This window comes from Labeo rohita, chromosome 2, assembly GCF_022985175.1.
Source record: "Labeo rohita strain BAU-BD-2019 chromosome 2, IGBB_LRoh.1.0, whole genome shotgun sequence".
Classification (NCBI taxonomy): domain Eukaryota; kingdom Metazoa; phylum Chordata; class Actinopteri; order Cypriniformes; family Cyprinidae; genus Labeo; species Labeo rohita.
Genome location: NC_066870.1, coordinates 1,200,745 through 1,210,444, shown reverse-complemented (window position 1 = coordinate 1,210,444; position 9,700 = coordinate 1,200,745). Strand labels below are relative to the sequence as shown.

General features: G+C 38.3%; 1 pseudogene; it reads right to left on the bottom strand.

Moving 5' to 3' along the window:
• Positions 1-410: 410 nt before the first annotated feature.
• Positions 411-9,169, bottom strand: LOC127173823 (zinc finger protein 260-like; annotated as a pseudogene).
• Between the last annotated feature and the right edge of the window lie 531 nt (positions 9,170-9,700).

The following is a 9,700-nucleotide window of genomic DNA, read 5'->3' as shown; positions in this document are numbered from 1 at the left end:
TTTGTAAATTTACTACTGTAAATATATCAAAACTTCATTTTTGATTAGTAATATGCATTGCTAAGAACTTCATTTGGACAACTTTAAAGGTGATTTTTTCAATATTTAGATTTTTTTTTGCACCCTCAGATTCCAGATTTTTAAATAATTGCATCTCCACCAAATATTGTCACACATTAATGGAAAGATTATTTATTCAGCTTTTACATTATGTATAAATCTCAGTTGAAAAGAACTGACCCTTATGTCTGGTTTTGTGGTCCAGGGTCACATATTTCAAAATGCATTTTCAAGTTTCTAGTTGAAGCTAAAAAAGCAAAGCATTGATGAGGAGCAGGACTGGACACTCTTGATTTATAGAGTAACACAAGAGGATCTTTATAGTAAATCATATGCATCTGTTTATTAAAATAAACTCAGGTTCATAGTTCATAAACAAGACAAATTCACCACTAGATTCAGTCTATGCTTTTAGTGATTGTGTCCACGTTTTACACTAATTGTTTGGACTTGAGGATGAGCTCTGTGTTAGTTGTGGACAGTGCTGTCTCTGATGCGTCTGCAGGCGACAGGACGAGCCGAGGCTCTTTCCACACTCGTGCGGCGCCGCTCCAGCGTGGATGTTCTGGTGCTGCTCTAAATATCTGGCTCTGGTGAAGCCTCTGCCGCACTCGGAGCACACGTGCACTCTCACACCGCTGTGGGCTTTATAATGGTCTTTTAGGTTGTGGAGCCACACGAAGCTCTTTCCGCACAGAGAGCAGGCGTGCGGACGCTCGTTCTCGTGCACCTTCAGGTGTCTGCTGAGCTGCGACGCAAACAAGAACGTTCGGCCGCACCGCTCGCAGTTAAACGGCCGTTCTCCGAAGTGATAGAGCGTGTGTTTTCTGAGATGTGCCGCTCCGGGGGAAGCTCTTGCCGCAGTGCGAGCACCGCTGCGGTTTCTCTCCAGAGTGTATTTTGGCGTGAGTCGTGAGGTTGCCCTGATGCGTGAAGCTCTTGCCGCACTGGAGGCAGGCGTACGGCCGCTCTCCGGTGTGAGTCCTCGCGTGGTTCTTCAGGTGTCCTCTCTGTATGAAGCTCTTTCCGCACCGCTGGCACGCGAACGGCCGCTCGGCGGTGTGGATGCGGATGTGGTCCTTCAGGTGTCCTTTCTGCATGAAGCTCTTTCCGCAGCGCTCGCACGAGTACGGCCGTTCTCCGGTGTGACTCCTGACGTGATCCTTCAGATGAGCGCTGTTTGAGAAACTCTTGTCGCAGTGGCTGCAGGTGAAGGGTTTCTCTCCGCTGTGAATCTTCATGTGTTCAGTAAGGTATCTTTTACACGAGAAGCTTCTTCCACACTGATGACACGTGTACGGTTTCTCTCCGGTGTGAATTCTGATGTGCTCGTTAAAGTTTCCTTTATGAGTGAAAGTCTTTGCACATTGAGGGCAGCTGAATGATATTTTGTCTTTTTGGTTTACTCTACCTGTGGACTGTTTGTGAGTCTGTGAGCAGGTTTTTTCTTCACTTGTGAAATGATGTTTCTCCACTTTATTTTGATCTTCACACTCCTCTTTCACCCCCATCAGGCCTGAAATAGGCAAGTTAAAAAATCTGGTCAATACTTGGCAATTCAAGGCTATTTTCATTGTGCATTGGATGGAACATACACTACTAGTCAGACGTTTTTGAACAGGAAGATTTTTAATGTTTTTTAAATAAGTCTCTTCTCGTCACCAAGCCTGCTGTTATTTGTTTAAAAAATACAACGGAAACAGTACAATTCTGAAATATTTTATGCATTTTAAAATGTGATTTATTTGTGATTTCAAAGCTACATTTTCAACATCATTACTCCAATTTTAAAATATTCATCTTAAAATATTCAAATACAAAGCAGTTATTCTAAATAGTAAAAATAGTTCAGAATTGTACAGTTTTGGATATATATAAGGGATTTTCAAGCATCAAAACAGTAACATTTTACTGTTACTGTTAACTTTTTTGTGTGAATTATAATGTGTCCCATTGCATTTTATTATTTCTGAGCAAAAATTATGACCATCATATATTTTTACCATGATTTGGAGACAAAATGTCATTCAGTGTAACAACAGTTCATATACCAAAATATCTTGTCAGGCATATTTAGTAACAAAATCACTATCCTATAATTAAAGAAGTGCACTTTCAAAACTTGACAGATAATGTACTCACCCCTTGTCATCCAAGATGTTCATGTCTTTCTTTCTTCAGTCGAAAACAAATAATGTTTTTTGAGGAAAACATTTCTGCATTTTTCTCCATATAATGGACTGATATGATGCCCCGAGTTTGAACTTCCAAAATGTAGTTTAAATGCATTTTAAATGTAGTTTAAAAACGATTGGTTATTTTCATAAAAATAATACAATTTCAATACTTTTAAATGTCAAACTCTCGTCTTGTCTTACTCTGCCTGAACTCCGTTTTTGTTCCCATTCATGACAGTTAGTGTAAGACTCTTCTTCCTCAGCTGAGATCATTTACAACCGCATTTGTGATCGTTTGAAGCTGCATTTAAACTGCATTTTGGAAGTTCAAACTCGGGGCACCATATCAGTCCATTATATGGAGAAAAATCCTGAAATGTTTTCCTCAAAAAATATAATTTCTTTACGACTGAAGAAAGAAAGACATGAACATCTTGGATGACAAGGGGGCGAGTACATTATATGTGAATCTTTGTTTTGGAAGTGGACTTCTCCTTTAAGGATCACAGCAGACCCACAAGTCATTTTCTGTCTATGTCACGATCCTTCAAAACAGTATGTTTTGTCAGCAATACATTTTAAACCATTTAAAATATATGAAATTTTAGTATGATGACTCATTCTTCTCTATACTTGAATAAGTACAGGTCAGAATATGAAGAAGAATGTTTCGTTTTTTATGTAAATATATCTGTTTCGCTGAATAACTATGGAACATTATTTCATCTATAATTTGACACTGTATTTCTTTGTTAAAAGAGCATGTTGTTGAACCAGGATAATGCTAATTTTAATTAACAATAAAACAATTGATAAACAGTTGATAATAATAATAGATTCAGAAAACTCAATATTCTTGGAGTTTCACATCGTGATCTGGTGTTTCCTCTCTCACTTTCATCAGGTCTGAATGTGCATATTAATAGTTGGTACAAAACGTGAAATAAACAGTAAAACATCTGTGCTATGAAATGATGATGATTCCATACTCAAATTACATAGAATCAAAAAGTCATTACAAAATCCCAGGTTTTAACAATTATCAAGTAAATAAATAAATATTATATATAATAAATAAATATTAAGTGTTTCTGAAGATCTTCAGGTGTTTATCAAGAGCTGGAGCTGAACTTTGCAGGAAAACAGATCTCCAGAAACAGGAACAACCCATGACCTGTCATTATTTCCTACTACTTTCACTAAATGTGGTGTATCATGTCATGCTTTGATTCCTTAATGTTCCCTAAACACTCACATGAGTATAAATGAGTTATAAAGAATGAACACAACCTCTCTGTTCCTCATGTTCTTCCTCTTTCACTCTGCACGGCGCTACAACACTCACATCTTCACGCTCCTCTTTCATAAACATCTTTATAATATTGTCACACACACATAAGTTCATAAATCTAGAGCTTTCTTTGAGTTTAAAGTCTTCAAGTGTAAGATGCTACGAATCGCAGCATCATTGGAACGCCTCCCACCGATGTAAACATCCGCTATTCCACCTTCCGGTTCACAAGGGATTGTGGGTATAGTAGTCCAATAAAATAAATGAATAATAACTAACAGACGGATTATATTTTGACGGTCTACTGAAAATGTATGAATGCATCTGAATAAGTACGATTAGCCTATTAATTATAGCCTACATTAACATCAAATAAAAACCTTTAAATTAAAAAAAATGCCTCACTACATGATGGCAAGACAGCAATGTAATTTAATCATTAAATAAATAAATAAATATATAAATAACAAGAAAGTCATATAACACCACACAACACACTTGGGAAAAAAATGGTTTTAGACAGCTAAGGAAAATTTCTGCAGTAGAATTATAATAAAAACAATCAAGCACCCACAAAATATGGGTTTCCAGAAGAGATATAAAGTTGAAGAAAGCAGGCTTGTTACCTTAATGCTTGGGCTGCTGTACTGACCCATAGTTCTTACCGTCATGAAAAACCTGGAAAAAAAAACTGATTTCCATACCACAAAAATTATTGAACAAAGTTACGGAAAATTTTAACAACACATTTGAACAGAGGTCACTTGCATTTCATTTGTGAACAAAAGTCATCACATTTAGTTGATGAACTTCCATATGATAATGATCATTCATGCACAAAATGAGGCAGGTCACACTTGACACATTTTGCTCCTTTTTAATTTGTTAATTTCATCATGTACAGTTTGCACACTACACATTTGCAGCCTTGGTTATGAGACTAAATGATGCAATTAATGTTTTCTATTCAACCATAAACTCACACACACATCTGGGCCGGACTGATGTTTGCAGTCCAAGTACACAGTATGAATACCAGTATGCCATAATAACCACCTTATTTCAGTGTAGACAGATTCTCACTCCGACTGTAAGAGTTGATTAGAGGAATAGAAATTGTTCATTACATTTAAAATAAACACCAGCTGTGCCATTATTAATAAAACACGCAAGAACCAATGACATCTGACATCACCGATGCCAAACACGCCATATTCTGAAGGACAGAGATTAGTTAAGAGGTTTGAGACTTACAGCAGAGATTAAAATTTTCAGGAAATATTGACTTATATCTGCTTCTGAACACTCGACTAGCTTTACTGTGTTTCTGTGGTTCTCGTTTGGAGCTTCACAGCCCCAGGTCCTGTTACTAAAAACACTATGGACATTCTGATAAACATTTTAGTTTGTGTTTAACAGAATAAAAGTCTGAAAGTTCGGAAGAAAGGTCCCAGGTTTTTTTTTTTTGGAAACTTACTATTAAACTGTTTTTTTCCATGCATCACCTTACACAAACATGATTAAGCAAATGAAACCGTTAAAAGAATAGTTCACCCAAAAATGAAAATATCCTCACCCTCAGATCATCCAAGACTGAAATGAGTTTGGTTGTTCATCAGATTTGTAGAAATGCATCATTCCATCACTGTCTCACCAATGGATCCTCTGCAGTGAACGGGTGCCGTCAGAATGAGAGTCCAAACAGCTGAGAAAAACATCACAATAATCCACAAGTAATCCACACCACTCCAGTCCATCAGTTCACATCTTGAGAAGACAAAAGCTGAAACAAATCCATCATTAAGACATTTGTAACTAAAATATGAGTCCATAATAATGCTTTGTGCACTGGTCTGGTCTGAATCAGGAGAGAAATCTGCACAAATTAAGCACAGTTCACAAGCCAAAAGCTTTTTCACTGAATTATGGACTTGTATTTTAGATAAAAATGTATTGGTTTTGTTTATTTTGTCTTCTGAAGATGTTTTTATCAGCTGTTTGGACTCTCATTCTGACGGCACCCATTCACTGCAGAGGATCCATTGGTGAGACAGTGATGGAATGACACATTTCTACAAATCTCATGAACAAACAAACTCATCCTAATCTTGGATTTTCATTTCTTAGTGAACTCCTCCTCATGAATGCAGATATAATGTTATTGAATAAAACCGCTACTCCCAAAAATAACATTTATAAAATCAATCCTGCAAGAATTGCGACATTCGCAACAACTACTTTAGTCAGCTTTCGTCAGTTTGGGACAGTGCTTCTTTTTGTGCGTCAGTAGCGTACTCAATCGTCCGAAGCACTTCCCACACAGCGGGCACTTGTAGGGTTTCTCTCCGGTGTGCACGCGCTCGTGCGCCTTCAGCGAATCCAAGACGGTGAAGCACAAGCCGCAGCGCAAGCACTTGTACGGCTTCTCTCCGGTGTGAATCCTCTGGTGCCGTTTCAAGTATATGAGTCTGGTGAAGGCTTTGCCGCAGTCGAAGCACACGTGCGGCTTCTCGCCCGTGTGGATCTTCTGGTGCTCTTTAAAATTGTGGTGCCATAAAAAGCTTCGGCCGCACTGCGTGCACACGTAGGGCCGTTCGGTGGCGTGCGTTTTGACGTGCTTCTGCAGATGCCGAGCCTCGATGAAGCTCTTTCCGCACTGGGTGCACTGGTATAATTTCTCTCCCGAATGCTTCTTCATGTGACCCACCAGGTTCCCGTGATAGATGAAGCTCTTGCCGCACTGAGTGCACGTGAAGGGTCTTTCTCCGGAGTGAATGCGTATGTGGATCTTCAGGTTTCCTTTGTGCGTGAAGTGTCGTCCGCACTGGCGGCAGGTGAAGGGTTTGAGTCCGGTGTGAATCTTCATGTGATGCAGGAGGCTTCCTTTGTGCGTGAAGCTCTTGCCGCACTGATCGCAGGCGAACGGCTTCTCTCCGGTGTGGATCCGTAAGTGATCGTTGAGATTGTCTTTGTGGATGTAGCTCTTGCCACACTGCTGGCAAACGTACGGCCTCAGGCCGGTGTGAACTCTTAGGTGATTCTTAAGGCTCTGTTTGTGAATGAAGCTCTTTTCGCACTGATCGCACGAGAACGGTTTGTCCACGGTGTGAATCCTGTAGTGTTCCATCAGGTGTTCTTTACACGCGAAACTCTTCTGACACTGAAAGCAGGTGAAGGGGAGTTTGCATTCGTGCGTCGGAACCGCTCTCTGCGCCACTCTCTGCGCCAGGTTGGCTTCGCTCTCGGAGCAGCTCTCCCCGGAGTGAATCCTGAAGTGATCCATCAGGTGCTCTTTGGACTCAAAGTTCTTTTTGCATTCGAGGCAGGTGAAGAAAAAGCCGGCAGTTCTCTGAGCTCTCTTTTGAGACAAGCTCTTTCCGCTCACCGAGCAGCTTAAAATCTTCTGTCCGCTGAAGACATGCTGAGGATCCTTGTGCTGATGCTCGTCCACATTCAGCTCTTCACGCTCCTCTTTCACTTGCGTTGCACCTGAAGTGGACATTAAATAAATAAATAAATAAACACAAAAAATTAAAGATTGTCAAAGTAATATTTAAAGAAAAAATACATGAGCATCAGTAAACCTTTGTAAAATATATTCAGCCTTTTCCTTACATCTCACACACTTTATACATGAGCATGTGCATCATTTGATAAAACACTGCTACAAGAAAAAAAGGATCTTTTCATCTAAATGTTAAAGTTTTCTCAAGTAAGATTAATTTTTGTTTGCAATTTTTTCAGAATAATGTTGTTTTGTTAAAAAAAAATATACATGTAGGATCCATAAATTTGGACTGTTTTTGAACAATTATCTGTGCAAAATCCATGTCCATTCTCCAATTATAATACTCTTATAAATTGCATGCAATAATATATTCAAATAACATTTCATCAATAATATTGAATAGAGACGTTTATTTTAATGTGAACAAATTTTGACGTAAACAAAATAAAAATGTTGCATTATAGTTTGTTTTTGTGTTGGTGGTTCATGTGTTTAAAATGTGTTTAAAATTTAATGTGTAATTCTAACATTTTTATTAATAAAATGCAGTAAAAAAAGGTTAATTGGACTGTTTATCTCCATCACAATTATGACTTTTCTTCTCACAATTTTGAGTTTTTATCATGCAGTTCTGACCAAAAAAAAAAAAAAAAAAGTAAGTCAGAGCCGTGAAACAAAAGCCACAATGTATTTTTATTCCATTTCTTTTCTTTTTTTGTCAAATGCAGAATCAATCTTCTATAAAATACAGTAACAACATTGTTTTAATTGAAAAATATTATAACTGATGTTTTAAATGAGCACACTTCTCCAAATGAACCAGAAACATGAAAAGCATTATGAGGGTTAAAGGAATATTGAGTATTATAAGTCCAGTGAAGCTCAATTGTCAGCATTTGTGACACAATTTCAAATGCCAGTTTTTGCCACAGAATTAATTTCTATTTGTCCCTGAATTTCTTTAAAAGAAAGAAAACACACGTTAAACAGAGGCAAACTCGCAAGCACTTAAATGCTTAACATTTCAATACTGCAGACACAAAACCTGCACAATATAAATAATGTGGAGAAAAGAGGCTTACTATTTGTGTGTGTGTGTGTAATGTAATATAAAATTTTACAAGATGATGACAACTTAAAACATTTAAAATGACAGAAAGGTTATGACTAAAACAGTGTCACAGCTCAAATAATACAGTGCTTTTATGTAAATTTCTACTTTAAAATTCAGATTTTTCACCCCCAATTTTTTTAGGCAGTCAAGGTCATAAAACTAATCCTGTTGATTGATCTCAGATAAACTACTCGAGTTTGTGTTTATTAATCACTTTCTCAAAATGGTGTTTTTCATGGGCGCGTCCGCGCACACCGCTGCTCTCAAAAACGCGCACAGCTCAAGATTTTCCTTAAATAAACTACATTTCGGTTTGTTTTTCGGCTAAACCCCATCGTATGCTTTAGTGCTCATTTCATTTATGGCGTTTGACATTGTGTAAACACGAGAGAGACAATGAAAAAACGTGTATTTATAAAAACAAAGAAAGTCACACGCGAGAGAAACTAATAATGACTGTATTTACATTTGGGATGAAGATCTCTAAACCTGTTCTCAACCAGAATATTCCTCCAACAGCAGAAACACGAGTATAGTTCAGTGTTTCTTACATTACTGTCATTAAATCTGCAAACACAGCATCATTTCCCTCCTCTACAGTCTGTGATTTCAAGTGTTTTGTTACTGAAATGAGTCAATAATGAAGACACAAACCGCTCGGTTCCTCTGGTTGCTCGTGTTTGACTCTCCAGGGCTCGGGAATGGTCATTTCTTCAGTCTCCTCTTTGATAAAGTCCATGTTCACAGCAGCGTGTGGTGATGAACTCTTCATCTGATTCGGCCTGTTTGTAAACGGCTCTTCATCACAGTCTGGATCACTGCAATGTTCGCGGCACTTGTGTTCAGACTCGCATATTTATACTAGACACTAAACACACGTCCTTCTGAGTCAATCGAGGTATATTTTGAGCTAATATCTCCTGTTTTTGACTATAAACAGTGCTATTGAGCAATGGACTGGCGCTCGCGTAAGATGGCAAACGCTGCTGCTGCTGCTTCTTCCGTTTGAGTGAACGTTTGCAAACACGTGTTTGGCGCATGAGCGCCGCGTGCAGGACTGGAGTGTGAAGCGGCGCCGCGCGGCCCAATAGTGTGTTCCTGCACAGATCTGATTCAAGCATAAAACAAAAACCAGGGGCGTTTCTAGGATTTTAAAAGATCCGGGGCTGTTGCCAAAACGTCAGGGGCTAGTGGTGTTGGGTGGGAGCTCACATCATGCTCACATAAGATTTTGTTAGACTCAAGTGGTTGAACCAGGACCCTTCTAGGCGGCTCCGGGGGCATTAAACCAGGGGGTTAAAGACCTTGTCACACTATGAACAACAGTAAATAGTAATCACTGCAAATAGCAAACATATCAAAGTATTATAACAAAATTATAACATTACAAAAATATGTTAGACAAATAAAATTATTTATAACTATAATAAAAATATTTATAACTGTAACAAATATATAGTTGCATGCAAAAATAGGGCCCCATTTTTTCCCCCAAATTCCATTTATTTTATTTTTTTTCAAATTATGTTTTCTGGGCCTCGTTTTAATGG